Consider the following 13,340-nt stretch of genomic DNA (forward strand, 5'->3'; position numbering starts at 1 on the left):
GCGTCCCCAAGCAAATCTCATCTTGTAATTCCCATGTGTTATAGGAGGGACCTGGTGGGAGGTGATTGAATTATTGAGTTATGGGGGTGGGTCTTTCCTGTGCTGTTCTTGTGATAGTGAATGGGTCCCATGAGATCTGATGGTTTTGCAAATGGGAGTTTCCCTGCACAAGCTTCTGTTTCTTGCTGCTGCCATGTAAGGAGTGCCTTTTGCCTTCAGCCATGATTGTGAGGCCTCCCCAGCCACGTGGAGCTGTGAGTCCAATAAACTTATTTCTTTTGTAAATTGCCTAGTCTTGGGTATGTCTTTATCAGCAGCATGAAAACAGACTAATACACAAACTAACACAGAAACTGAAAACCAAATACCGCACATTCTCACTTGAAAGTGGGAGCTAAATGATGAGAATGGATGGACACATGGAGGGAACAACACACACCGGGGACTTTTGGAGGGTGGAGGGTGGGAGGAGGGAGAGGATCATGAGAAATACTTAATGGGTACTAGGCTTAGTGCCTGGATGATGAAATAATCTGTACAACAAACCTCCATGACACAAGTTTACCTAGTAACAAACCTACACTTGTACCCCTAAACTTAAAATAAAAGTTAAACAAAGAAAAGAAACTGGTCCCTACTGGGGAAGCTATTAGGATTGGATATTTGAGTAAAGGAATTTATGTAAAATGGATTTCCACATTTACAATTCATAATTTGCATAGTATGAATTGCATGCAATATGAATATATGCATTCATCACATTGTGTAATATTGTGATATTTGAAAATAATTTTAGACACATAAGAAAAGAAAAAGAAAGTAAAAGAGGAAAGAAGGAAGGGAGGGAGGGAAGGAGGAAGGAAGGAAGAAAAGAAGGAAAAGAAATAAAGGAAAAAAGAGAAAATGTGGGTTACAGAGTCAGATAACACTGGGATTTATACTAACCGTATTACTTATTAGCTCAGTGTATTTGAATAAGTTAATTAACTTTTCCCACTAAAGTTTTCTTATCTATAGAACAGAGATTAAAATAGGTACCTTACCATGTTGTTATAAGGATTAAAGATAATGTATGTAAAGTACCTGTAATATATTCAAAATTTAATAAAGTGTAATTATTATATGAAGAAGATAGATGAGATAATCTTGGTTTTATTTTATGGATCAATGAAATGGATTCTTGTTAGAATCCTTTACTGCTGATACAACTTCTACTCCTTCCCATCTCCCCAGTTAACAAAGAAATTAGAGAACTGGAAAGAAGACTAAAAGGCAGTGATAGAATAGATGCTATTTCATTCTTCTGGTAGCTACAAAGCCTTCTCTGGTAGCTGTCTATATGTACTGCATATTACAAAGAATGTATAAAAGCTTTCAGGGTATTTGTTCTGAGAAAACTGCAGCCTAAAAAGCAGCAGATGGAAGAAGTAATGAAAGGATGTGTACAGACATTAGATAGTCTAGGATGCTTCCTAGAGGCAGATTTCAACATCCCATTGCACAATTCCATTCCTCCTCGTATCCCTTTCTGCCTTCTTTCCTTACTTCCCCTTGGAGATGAACTTGGCATGAAAGGAGAGAGGCTGTGATTTCAGGCAGCTGGTCGTGCAATGAGTCTCAGCCAAACCATCAAGATCAAACTGTGTAAAATCCCTTTCCATCTTTGAGGCAGTCCTGGCAGGAGAAGCAAATGCAGTAAAACTGACAGCAAAGTGAAGAGTCAGGGGTACCCTACCGCCTGAAAACTGTTGCCATGTGACTCAGGAGAAAGGCTGGAAGGAAAAATGGTTGAAAAGTCAAGACCTATTTAATATACCAGGACAAATAGGTATTTTTCTTTGGGTTTTTAAAAACCAACAAATGAAAATGGTTCAAAGATCCTCTACTTAAGAAATGGAGATAATCCAGGTATATATATGGTGATTCACCCCCTCCATTCTTCTTGGTTAGGATTCCAGTTTGGGATTAAGATACATTATTAATCAAGTCTCTCATGATTTCTACTTACTTGGGGTCAGCCCTAGCTCATCTAATACGTAAAGAAAAACACCCTGCTTCATCTGGACAGTTGAGCCTCTGCTTTGGAGCATGGCTGTGCGAGCAGATTAAGGGCTGGCTTTCAGCTCCACTTGCCCCTTTGGTCTGGCATCCTTGTTCAGTGAACAACTTGCACACTTATGTGTAGTAACCTTGCTCCCAAATATCAATTGACCTAGAACACATACCACGTTTCCCAGAACACGTACCACATTTCAAGGCCCAGTAATGGCGTCGAGAAAATATGAATGACCTACTAATTTATATCCCAAACAATCCTATGAGTTAGGTACTATTATAATCTACTTCTTCCAAATGAAGAAAACCAAGGTTTGAGAACCACTCAAATTACTTACAGAAGGTCACACAGATAGTAACAGAGCCAAGATTTGAACCTAGGTTTGCACGGCTCAGGACACCAATCCTTAACACTACACTCTACTCCCTTTGTAATAACAAGGTATAATTAAAATTCAAGCAATGTAACGTAAAATAATAAAAATGTCAGTTACATATCTGCATAAAGAGAAAATGTCTCTCTGTAAATCTCATTATGAAGTCTTTAGAATTGCCAAAATACAGGTCATTATTGTAAGTAATCATAACACATTGAAATCTTATAGAGACTAAAAGGAATTCATAGAGCCTGCCTAATGATGGACAGTGATTACAGTTTACACTAGTTTCCAATGCAGGATTCAAATAGTTTTTCCTGCCATCATTGAGAAACTCAGTTGAATTGATCTTTAGTCCCTGAGTTAAGTACTTCTGTATGTCATCATCTTGGCCCCTGCATTGGTTAAGACAGAACTAAATCCTCCATGTGAGCTGTGTCTTAACTCTAGATCCAGGAAGGACAATGAGACTACAAAATGAGCCGCTTGAATTGCAGAAAAATTTTTTTTACACCTTACCTCTTCATCAAAACTAATTCTGACACTGAATTATTAAATAAGCTTTGAGGATATGAAGAAACGAGCCTCGGAAATTTTTTTTACATACTAATTTCCAACCCAAGATCAAAGAAGCTTATTCAACCAGAAAATAGTCAGATTGCTGGGACTGTGGTTTAAAGTAATTCTCCATCTGGTCTGCTTTTGAAGGAACAGTGAATTAATCACATGGAAGTGTGAGTTAACAGAAAGTATAAAGCTATCCATAAACAAACATGTGAACATGCAAAAAAAATCCACGTTAGACACAAAATAGAAAGCAAAAGAATGGAGGTAGCTGTAGGCAACTCTGTACCCTAAAACATCTTTTTTACATAAAATGGAAAATTTTAGAAAATGGAGTTTATCTTTTCTTGTGAAAATGGAGAGCGATGTTTGCCAAATATTGTCAGTTCTCTGCCCACCTGTGCATGTGACAAGACTGTACTTTCATTCTTGTGTAGTTGAGTAGATCCAGGTAACTAGATTGCACCAATGAAATCTGCTCAGAAGTGATCTGTGTTATTTGGGGGCTGAGCATTTAATTGAGTATGGCAGAACTTGCAAAGCTCGCATTTTACTCTAGCAAAGGACTGGCAATAACATTTTCAATGTTGGCTGATTCATCACTCTGAGTCCCTGTGTGGCTATAATGAGTAGACCCTTACTGCCAACCCAAGATATTTAAGCACTAAAATATATGTTACTATAACTCTTACTGATAATATCTTTAATGAGCACTGTGCACACAAATCTAGCGTTGGCCAGATACAAAGATAAATATGTTGTAGTCTGGATTGCTAAGGCTGCTGGATATACCTTAAAATTTAGACCACTGACTTCAAATGCAAAGTTAAGTAGCTCCTACATTCATGGCATAATGTCACCGTCATTCAATGTAATTCTACTTTTATTTTTAAAAAATATGAATGAGTACATCACATAGTGGAAGGAAATGCACTAAAATTTAAATATGGATTTTACTGGGAAGTGGCTTTTACTTTCTTCTACGTTTGTTTTACCAGTTTTCTGTAATATTTATAAAAGCATGAAATATTTTTGGGATAAAAAAGTAACTTTTGGCTACACAAAAGTAAACTTAAAAAAGTTGTTATCAGTTCTATTTTTTAGAATTTATGTAATTTTACTGAAGTATATAGATGTAGTATAGTTCTCATTCCAGATTACAGGACTAATCATTCTAAACAAATCAGTCATATATAACATACTTTTTTAGTATCAACCTCACCCTATCCCATCTAGCTGCCTAAAGTGTTTTGTATTTCATTGTTTCAGAAGCATTCTGGTGAGCAAAATCATGTACATGGAATACCTCACCAAATTCTGTCTTAGCAAGGCTGATTTCTTTAAAGTATGCTGCACAAATACACTTTTATGGCTCTTCACTTCATGCAGTCATCTTCAAGGACTTAGTATTTACTATGACCTCTTTCTCCTGTAAATATGAAAAATCCATTTCAGATTACACTGTCATTTTCCGTGATTTTAATGAATTATGAAAGTCTGATCTTATAAGACTCTTCCACCCATATCTTCCTCCAGTTCCCCACACTTTGCATTTCCTATTGCCTCTGGGCCTGAAGTTTCATTCATTTGAAAACTATTCTTGGAAAGATCTCCCCTCCTCCAGCTGTTAATCTGTCATTAAGGGACCATAAGTCATTCAGATATACTACACTATTATGCAACCTCAACAGAGTGGAAAAAATCATTTGCCTCACTGTCAATGTAAAAACTTTTATCTTCTTTGACAGTTTTATTTAGAAAACTTCAGCTTTATTTTAATTTGATTCTAATGATGGCTTTCAGAAAATGATTTGAGTAAGTAAAAGTTTAGTGCAATGACAGCTGTCATGATTTCTGTGGTGGTTTCTCTCAAGGAGTATTTATTGAAAAGATGCATTTCAAATACAGTGCATCATTTTTTGGCACAGTGGATGGGAGTTAATTATTCAGAGCTGGTAATGTGGTAGTATTTACTCAGTGGGGAATTTAAGTAAGAAAGGTCCATTTGTTTTATCTTCTCTCTCTTTCCTAGCCAATGCTTCCTTGAGCAAAACTGAGATTCGCAGAAATTCCCATGGCATTTGAACGTACGGTAATTGCTGTTGATTGTCCTTACAAGGTAAAATGGCCATCACATTTTCTAATAATAAAAATGATGGCTTGAAATGAATTCAGAGTGCAGTGGGTAATGAATGGATTTTTTTAGTTCAATTTTTTATGTGGGCTGCTGTGTGGAAATAAAGGGTAGAGGTATTTATAACAATCTGAAGCTGCTTTATTTTGGAAGTATATTGATGGAATTAAGCATAATTATGGCTCTCACTAAATTTTCAAACTCATTTTCATGTAGTGGGGAATACTAACCACACATGACCTTGGAAGTCCGGAATGAATTTATCCTTGGTTGATGGTGGTTGAGACACAGAGACCCAAGTCTTCATTCTGAAAATAATTTTATTTGGAAGTGTCTATATCAGCTTTCCACAAGGCCCAAATAATGGACCAACTCAACAATGGCAGTTCATTTAGGTATCAATAATTTTGCTATAGAATATCTTGCCTTATAGAAATAAGGGCACAATACTGAGAGCTGAAGAAGCAAAAGTATGGATATCTGCATATCTTCAGTCATAAAGATGTATATGTAAGCAATCTGAAAAAGCATCACTGTACAACTGCGAAATTAATAACACTTTAAACAATTTTAAGATTGCATTGTGGTTTCAAAGAATGACAAGTTAAGGTTAGCTCAGGAATGAACATTTAATATAAAATGTGTGGTGGATTTTTTTCTCTTAAGGCTTATTTTATTTCAGAATTATAATGCTATAAAATGACTAACAAGTAAAATATAAGTCAAAGAGAAATAATCCTCTGCTTGCTTGCTTTGTCTGGATGCAGAGAGGGCTGGGAAAGTGTTGCTTTGCAACTCTTGAAGAGAAAGCCTTGTAGAAGAGTGTCTTCGGATATCACAAAGATTTGTTTCAAATAGTTATTGAAGCAATGCATTGTCTCTGGGGAAGCTGAGATATTCCAATAAGAGATGACACTAAACATTAGGCTTTACATTTTGTAATTTTTTGTCAGGAATTAAGTGAAAGGGTGAAAGTTCTTTCTTATTTCTTCTTTTTTCCAGATTGCATCTTTATGCTAAGTTTCTCAGCCTTCACTGATGAGAAAGCACATTAGTAAGAGGATTATGTTTACCATTCTACCTTAATTATTTTAAATGGAAAAGTTCAAACTAAACAATGAAGCTTTTCTAAATCTGAAAATGTTTCCAATCTGAAGATCCAAAAGCCCCAATATATAAGCTCTGTCTGCATAATTTAGGCATGATGGTAAACACAGCTTTGAGAAATTTTAAGCCATGCTTTCTAGACAGCATTAGCTTTTATCCTCACTAGATGAAATCTTATAATACCTTGCTGAATTGCTCCATTGTGTTTAAACAAAAAACATACAGATTTGGCGAATGATAAAAAGGACATTAATTTCAAAATATCTGAAAGAAGACAATTCACTACTTAATAAAAAGTTGCACATTGGGCCACCATCTAATCCGTGTAGATAAGTATTTTGTTAGTTAACACCAGTCTAAGTTTATTCAGCAAACATATAAAAGGCTGGATGGTATTCCAAAATAGTAATCCTGAAAAGAGGTACTTTGATGTCTGCTATAATTCATATGTTTGTTTGTTTAACTGCTTGCATTTAATCTTTCTTTTTGTATGTGGGTCTATTTGGCTTGGGTATGGGTAATTTATAATTGTGCCATATGTCCCTCCTACGCAGGAAAAATGGGCTCTACAAAGTCAATCCTCTAGACCTCATTAGCAGACTTTGGACAGAGTGAGAGGGATGAGGGAAAATCATTCCTTCTCTATGCACAGACACAGTGATGTTACCCAGCTGGTTCACCCAGACATGACAGGTGCACACCAGTTCCCCAGCTGGGCATTTCCAGGGTCAGAGCCAGCAGACATGGAAATAAGAAAGACTCGTTACCCATCCAGTCCTTTGGAACCAATTCTATATTTACATACACAGCAAGCTCAAGCAATCATACTATTTTGATTCCTTCTGGGGTATTTTTAAATATTATTCAGGTGTCCTAAGAACCTACTTAAATACTTACAAATTTTTCAGTCCCATTTGCTTTTGTTTGTAATGGTTCAGAATTTGTTTTCAGGTAGTTCAAAAAGTGAAAAATCTAGTTTGGAATTTAATCAAGCTTATAGGAACTATTGAGCTATTCACTGCCAATGTATATGTTATTAAAACCACAAACTAAAAGTGCTTGTTGGAAGAGGCATCATTAAATAAACAGATTATTGTTTAATGTTTAAATATAACTCCTTGGAATAATGTCTTTGAGGCAATGCAGAAGCCATTGTAATCTTAACAATTCTCCGCCCTACCCTGAAGGACATTATCTTTCTTTTACACAATCAGACCAAAATGAAGAAATATAATAAGAATTGTTCAGATTTATTTACAGACACTATATCTACATTACTTAATTTAATTCTAATAATAAGCATATAACACTGTTTTTATCCTTTATTATAGGCCAACAAACTGAATCTTAAGGAAATGTTGAGATTATAGTCTGCCTGGCTCCAAATCCTGAGCTTTTAAACAATTTACTACTACATGAGGCTTCTACACAAAGAAATATTCTGCTAAATAACCAAGTCATTCCATCTCTTCCTCCCTCAGCTCTCTCCATGTCTGGTAACAGGTATGACACTTGTGTTTTCTTTTTCAATTTGCTACTTAAATAAGTAAAAATACCATATGGTGATTAAGATCATGCTGCTTAGAGTTCAGTTAAGCCTGAGTTTTAATTCCATCTCCTCCTCTTACAGACTTTGACCTAGGGCAAGTTACTTAATTTTTTTGAGTATTAGCTACTTTTATTTATTTATTTATTTATTTATTTATTTATTTATTTATGTACTTATTTATTTTTGAGACAGGGTCTCATTTTGTCACCCAGTCTGAGGGGCAGTGGTGCAATCACAGCTCATTAGCTAGGACTACTGGCACCTGACACCATATCCAGCTACCTTTCTTTGTTTTTTGTAGAGATGGTATCTCACTATATTGCCCAAGTTAGTCTCAAACTCCTGGCCTCAAGAAGTCCTCCTGTCTCAGCCTCCCGAAGCACTGAGATTACAGGTGTGAGCCACCATGCCCCAACTTAAGCATTAATTTTTTGGTCCATAGAAAGGGACATGACAATTCTTATCTTCTATGGTTGTTTTAAAGATTAGTTGAGATAATGTATGCAAAGCATTTAGCACAGTGCCTTGTATATAATAAATCCTGGATAAATGGTAGCCAGTTTTGTTGATACCATATAATTTAAATATTGCTGTGTGTTATAACTCCAATATCACCCTATTTCTATTGTCATCACATTTAATTTAACTCCCATGCCTGGGCTGGAACTCATATCTGTATACCAAGCCTTCATTTCTCAATGCCAGGAGGTTAGCGCCAAGTGGCTGGAACAAGGCATGCATATGTAGTATGTGCAGAACTGATCTCAGTAGAGCTTTTAGTAAATCCGAATCAATGATACCCACAGTCCATCCACTAAGGGCGCAAGTCCTAGTAGTCACTTAAGACTCCTCACTGTCTTCAACCCCCACTTGTGATCAGTCACCCTGTTCGTTCTGTCTCCCAATGCTCACTTTATAACATTGCTCCAACCTTAGGTCACACACCAACCTTCTCTTTTCTGCTCTATTGTTTCCTCCTGTATTCCTGCCTCTAATCTCAGCTCTGCCATGAGACAGATGACAATTGTATGTATTTAATTCTGTAACTCCTTCTTATAATGGCTCTCTAGTCTATCTAGCAGGACTCCTGCACGAAAGAACTCACTGGAAGTTAAGAAGAAAGCATTAGAATTAGCATTAGAATTAGAATTTTCTTTTTGTTTCATAATGTTATTCTTTTTAAATATTTTTGTATATGTCTGTAATATATATATTTTATAATGTACGTGATATAGTAGTAAAATAGATACATGTGTGGTGGTTCATTTTATGTGTTAAGTTTGCCTAGGCTACAGTACCCAGATACTTGGTCAAATGCATCTGGATGTTACTATGAAGGTATTTTTCAGATGAGATTAACTTGAAATTCATAGACTTGCAGTAAAGCAGATTACCCTCAATAACGTGGTTAGGCCTCATCCAATCAGTTGAAGTGCATGAGAAAAAGACTGACTTCCCCTGGAGAGAGAACTCTCAACAGACTGGCTTCAGAGTCCCAATGTAACATCAACTCTTCCTTCAGTCTCCAGGCTGCTGGGCTGCCCTGTAAATTTCAGACTTGCTAGCCTCCACAATCATATGAGCCAATTCCCTAAAATAAATCTCACTCGCTCTCTTTCTCACTTTCTTGAATATATGTTCATTCTATTGGTTCTATTTTTCTGGTGAACCCTGAGTATTACGACATATTTTACAGAAACACATGTAACATGCTCAAAAGGTTTTCAAAAAAATTTTAATCTTGACTCAATAATTTTACCAGTGGGTAGCATGTCAAAATAAATCTCACTCACTCTCTTTCTCACTTTCTTGAATATATATTCATTCTATTGGTTCTACTTTTCTGGAGAACCCTGACTATTACAACATATTTTACAGAAATACATGTAACATGCTCAAAAGGTTTTCAAAAAAAATTTTAATCTGTGCTCAATAATTTTACGAGTGTGTAGCATGTCCCCAAATTTTGGAGACTAGCTGTCTCTATGACAAAGTCTAAACTCCTAAGTGTTTAGACTCATGAGGGACCTTCATGAGCTGACCCTTGCCTGGCTCACTAGTCTCCTGGGCTGCCATGCCACCACACACATACCAAGCACTTACCATTCAGAAGGGTTTGTGGCTCTTGGAATCCAACAGATTTGTGGACATTTTTACATTTGCTAGCATTTCACTCTGCCCATAGTTCTACCCCCAAACTTCTGCTGCATTTGTCTTATAAACTACTGAACTTTTGTTGGGCTCAGTTCGTGTGTCCCCTCTTCTGAGAAACTATCTCCCCTAGACATATTTAGGTTCTCTTTTCTTTCTATTTCTAAGTGCCCACTATAGACCTAATTATGTCAATTATCCTATTATTTTGTAACTATTTATTGGCATGTCTTTTCACTAGACTGTGGGATTCTTAAGAAGAAATTGTTTTCTTATATGTTTTTATATTTCCAAATCTGAACAGAGTAGATAGCAAATATATGGTGAATTGAGTCACCATGGCTGGACTGCTGTTCAATATACACCCAAATACTCAATTTTGCATGCAAGAGAGTATGAAGCTGAAAAGCATCTCCATGTTCTACAAATCCAAACCCTTGAGTTTACACATGAGAATAACTAAGACCCAGAGGGATAACTTGCCCCAAATCACAAAGCCAGGAAGAGGCAGAGCCAGAAAGAGAACACAGTTTGGTTTTCATGTTGTCCAGAATGCTTTTCACTACTCCATATGGTTGAGTGTGATATATTTCAGGTGCACATACATGTTTTCTGAGTGTCTGCATGTTTCTAAAACACAAACATAGGCAGTATGGAATATGTAATCACAAACCAGTCAACACTCATGAGAAGATGGTGAAAACCTAACTGTGATTTTTCTTGACCACCAGATAACAGCTGTTACAATTTCTTGGCCCATGCTTCCAAAAACAGAAGAGACTTTATGGACAAATTGATCTTTTTAGACACTGGTCTTGCCACTTGGTTATGCTGTTTTCAAAGAATAGTGCCAATAAGTGACATCTGATTAATTTTTAAAGTATAATTTCTCTTTTCACCATTACTGTTTTGAGCGACAAGAAGAATCCAATGGAAGTGTTTAAAGAATATACACCAACAACTACAATTTACCTAACTTTACCTAACTCCAAAGCAAACTTAGGTCCATCATTCATTCATTCATTTTGTCACAGAGGCTCAATAATACTATCTCTCAAGCCACTGTCTCAAACCGAATATCTAATAGCTTTCTGGATATTCCTACATGGTGGACTGGCATGGTTTTGAAATAATTGTGCCCATTTCCTTTTCTCAAATATAGTTTTCTCCTGTTTTTGTTTGGTATTTTGAATCATCATGGGTGAATCGCTGTATAATACATACCCAGATACTCAATTTCGAATGAAAGTGATGAATTACTGTATAATATGCGCCCAGATACTCAATTTTGCATAAAGGAAACCTCACCTCAGTTCAGGTCATCATCAATTAGTTTCTTTTAACTGAGTGTCTGTCTGAACAAATGAAACTAACTCATTTCATTTCTACCTCCAATACAGACTTCCCTTCACAATAATTTTTCTACCTCTAAAAGTGGCACCATTATTCTCTCAGATTATCAAGGAAATTTTTGAAATCAGTTTTCCTACCAGGATTAGACTTACACCCCAGTTCCTCCTACACGTCCATATACATTGTCCCTCAAACCTTTTTCTGATTGAATCTAATATCTTGCTGTGAATTCTGTCAGTGGTTTGCTCATTATGACTCAAAAGTATTGACAAAGTCCCTCTGCCTATGTTATTTGACATGGAATCTTCTATCCCTTTTGACTGAAAAGCCACCTGTCTGGCTACCTCTTCTAATTATTCTGCTCATCATTTGAGGGAGAAATTGCTAATGTGATCAGTCAGAGCTTAACCACATTTGTGGTGAGCATGGTTATTCTGTTCTAAAGATCAGTATGTATGAGAGGTGTTTCCTTTTATACTCATTTCTCCCACATGATAAGTATACCCCCAAGGAGGGCACAGATTTGAGGTAGGTCTGGCCAGGTATCTCTGTTCTTATGTTATCTCTTCCATGCTAACAAATAAGTGATGAGTTAAGCTTTGGTCTACTCTGCAGACAGAGTCACTGCAAATAGAAGAAGGAATCAATAATTTTGCTTTAAGTTATATATGACAGTTCAGTTTTACAAAGATTCTGTATGTTGAATTTGAAGCACTGATTCAGCTATTATAGACACAATTTTTCACATTTGATGAAAAATGCTAACATGAGTTTAAGAAGTTAAACAAAAACCCATTTAAGTTAGGTCAAAGTAAAGCACATCAAGGCACGTCATAGTCAAATTTCTGAAATACAATGATATAACAGAAAATCTTAAATAACCTAGGGAAAAAAACATTAAATATAAGGGTCCAATGATTCAAATGAGGGCTAAATTTTTATGTGAAACCATGGAGGTCAGGAGACAATGGGATGACATTTTTAAAGTGCTAAATGAAAAGAAAAACTGTCAACCTAGAATTTTATATGTAATAAAAATATTTCTCAGATCGGAAGGCAAAACAAGGTCATTTTCGGACAAACAAATGATGAGCTATCTGTTGATAGTAGGTGAATATTAAAAGAAATGTTAAAGAACATTCTGTGGGCAGAAGAATAGATATAGTAGATGCAAATTTGGATCCACACAAAGAACTGTTGAGATCTGCAAATGATAAATGTGTGAATAAATATAGTTTTTAAAATTTTTTTAACTTTTAAAAAAGATAATTTAACTTCTTAAAACAAAAATAACAATATATTGTGGCTTTAAATACATATGAAAGTAAAATATGTGCAACAAAAGCACAACAAAGGCGGGATAGGTAATGAAACCATAGTGTTGTTAAGTTTATAGATTATATTTGAAGTGGCACAATATTATTTTAAGATATAATGTGATAAAGACACATGTAGATTGTAGAGAAAACATATACACACACAACAAGCAAAGCAAAGCAAAGAGTTGTGACTAATATACCAATGAAAAAGTGGAGGAGAGTACTGAAAAATATTCAAAATAAAGCTGTAAAAGAAGGGAGATATCAAAGAACAGATGCATATAGAAAATCAATAGCAAAATGGCAGGCTTAAACCAATCAGATGAACAATTGCATTAAATGCAAATAAACTAGGGCCTCTTCTGTAATGACTGAGTAGTTCATAGAGGATGATGCCCTGTCACAGACAATGATATAAGTTCTAGACAAAATGCAAACCAAACAAATAAACAATCAATAAGTAGTGATTGACGGCAACAAAGAGCTAACAACAAACATAGCCAGATTCTGGAGGGAAGCAGACACTTGGAAAAACGCAACAACAGAAGATGAGTTAACAGGTCTTACACCTTTTATCCTGAGGGCAAATGAAATTTAGCAACATGTCAGGATTAAATTTTTAATGGAAAAGTTTATAGTCTTTCTAGTCTGAAGAACTATAGGACAGTTTGTGGAAATCACAGCTGCATAAAAGAAGTGTGTATACTGATTAAGAGAGCCCTGATTTCTTT

At 35.8% G+C, this 13,340-nt stretch overlaps 1 long non-coding RNA gene across 1 annotated transcript in view; it reads left to right on the forward strand.

Moving 5' to 3' along the window:
* Positions 1-13,340, forward strand: part of LOC105489982 (uncharacterized) — a 47,934-nt gene that overhangs the window by 27,933 nt on the left and 6,661 nt on the right. The window contains exon 2 of the long non-coding RNA XR_011619378.1: positions 7,569-7,740. This is a non-coding gene — a long non-coding RNA (uncharacterized lncRNA). The remainder of the gene's footprint in view (positions 1-7,568; positions 7,741-13,340) is intronic.

The sequence above is a fragment of the Macaca nemestrina genome, chromosome 2 (assembly GCF_043159975.1).
Source record: "Macaca nemestrina isolate mMacNem1 chromosome 2, mMacNem.hap1, whole genome shotgun sequence".
In the NCBI taxonomy this organism is placed as follows: domain Eukaryota; kingdom Metazoa; phylum Chordata; class Mammalia; order Primates; family Cercopithecidae; genus Macaca; species Macaca nemestrina.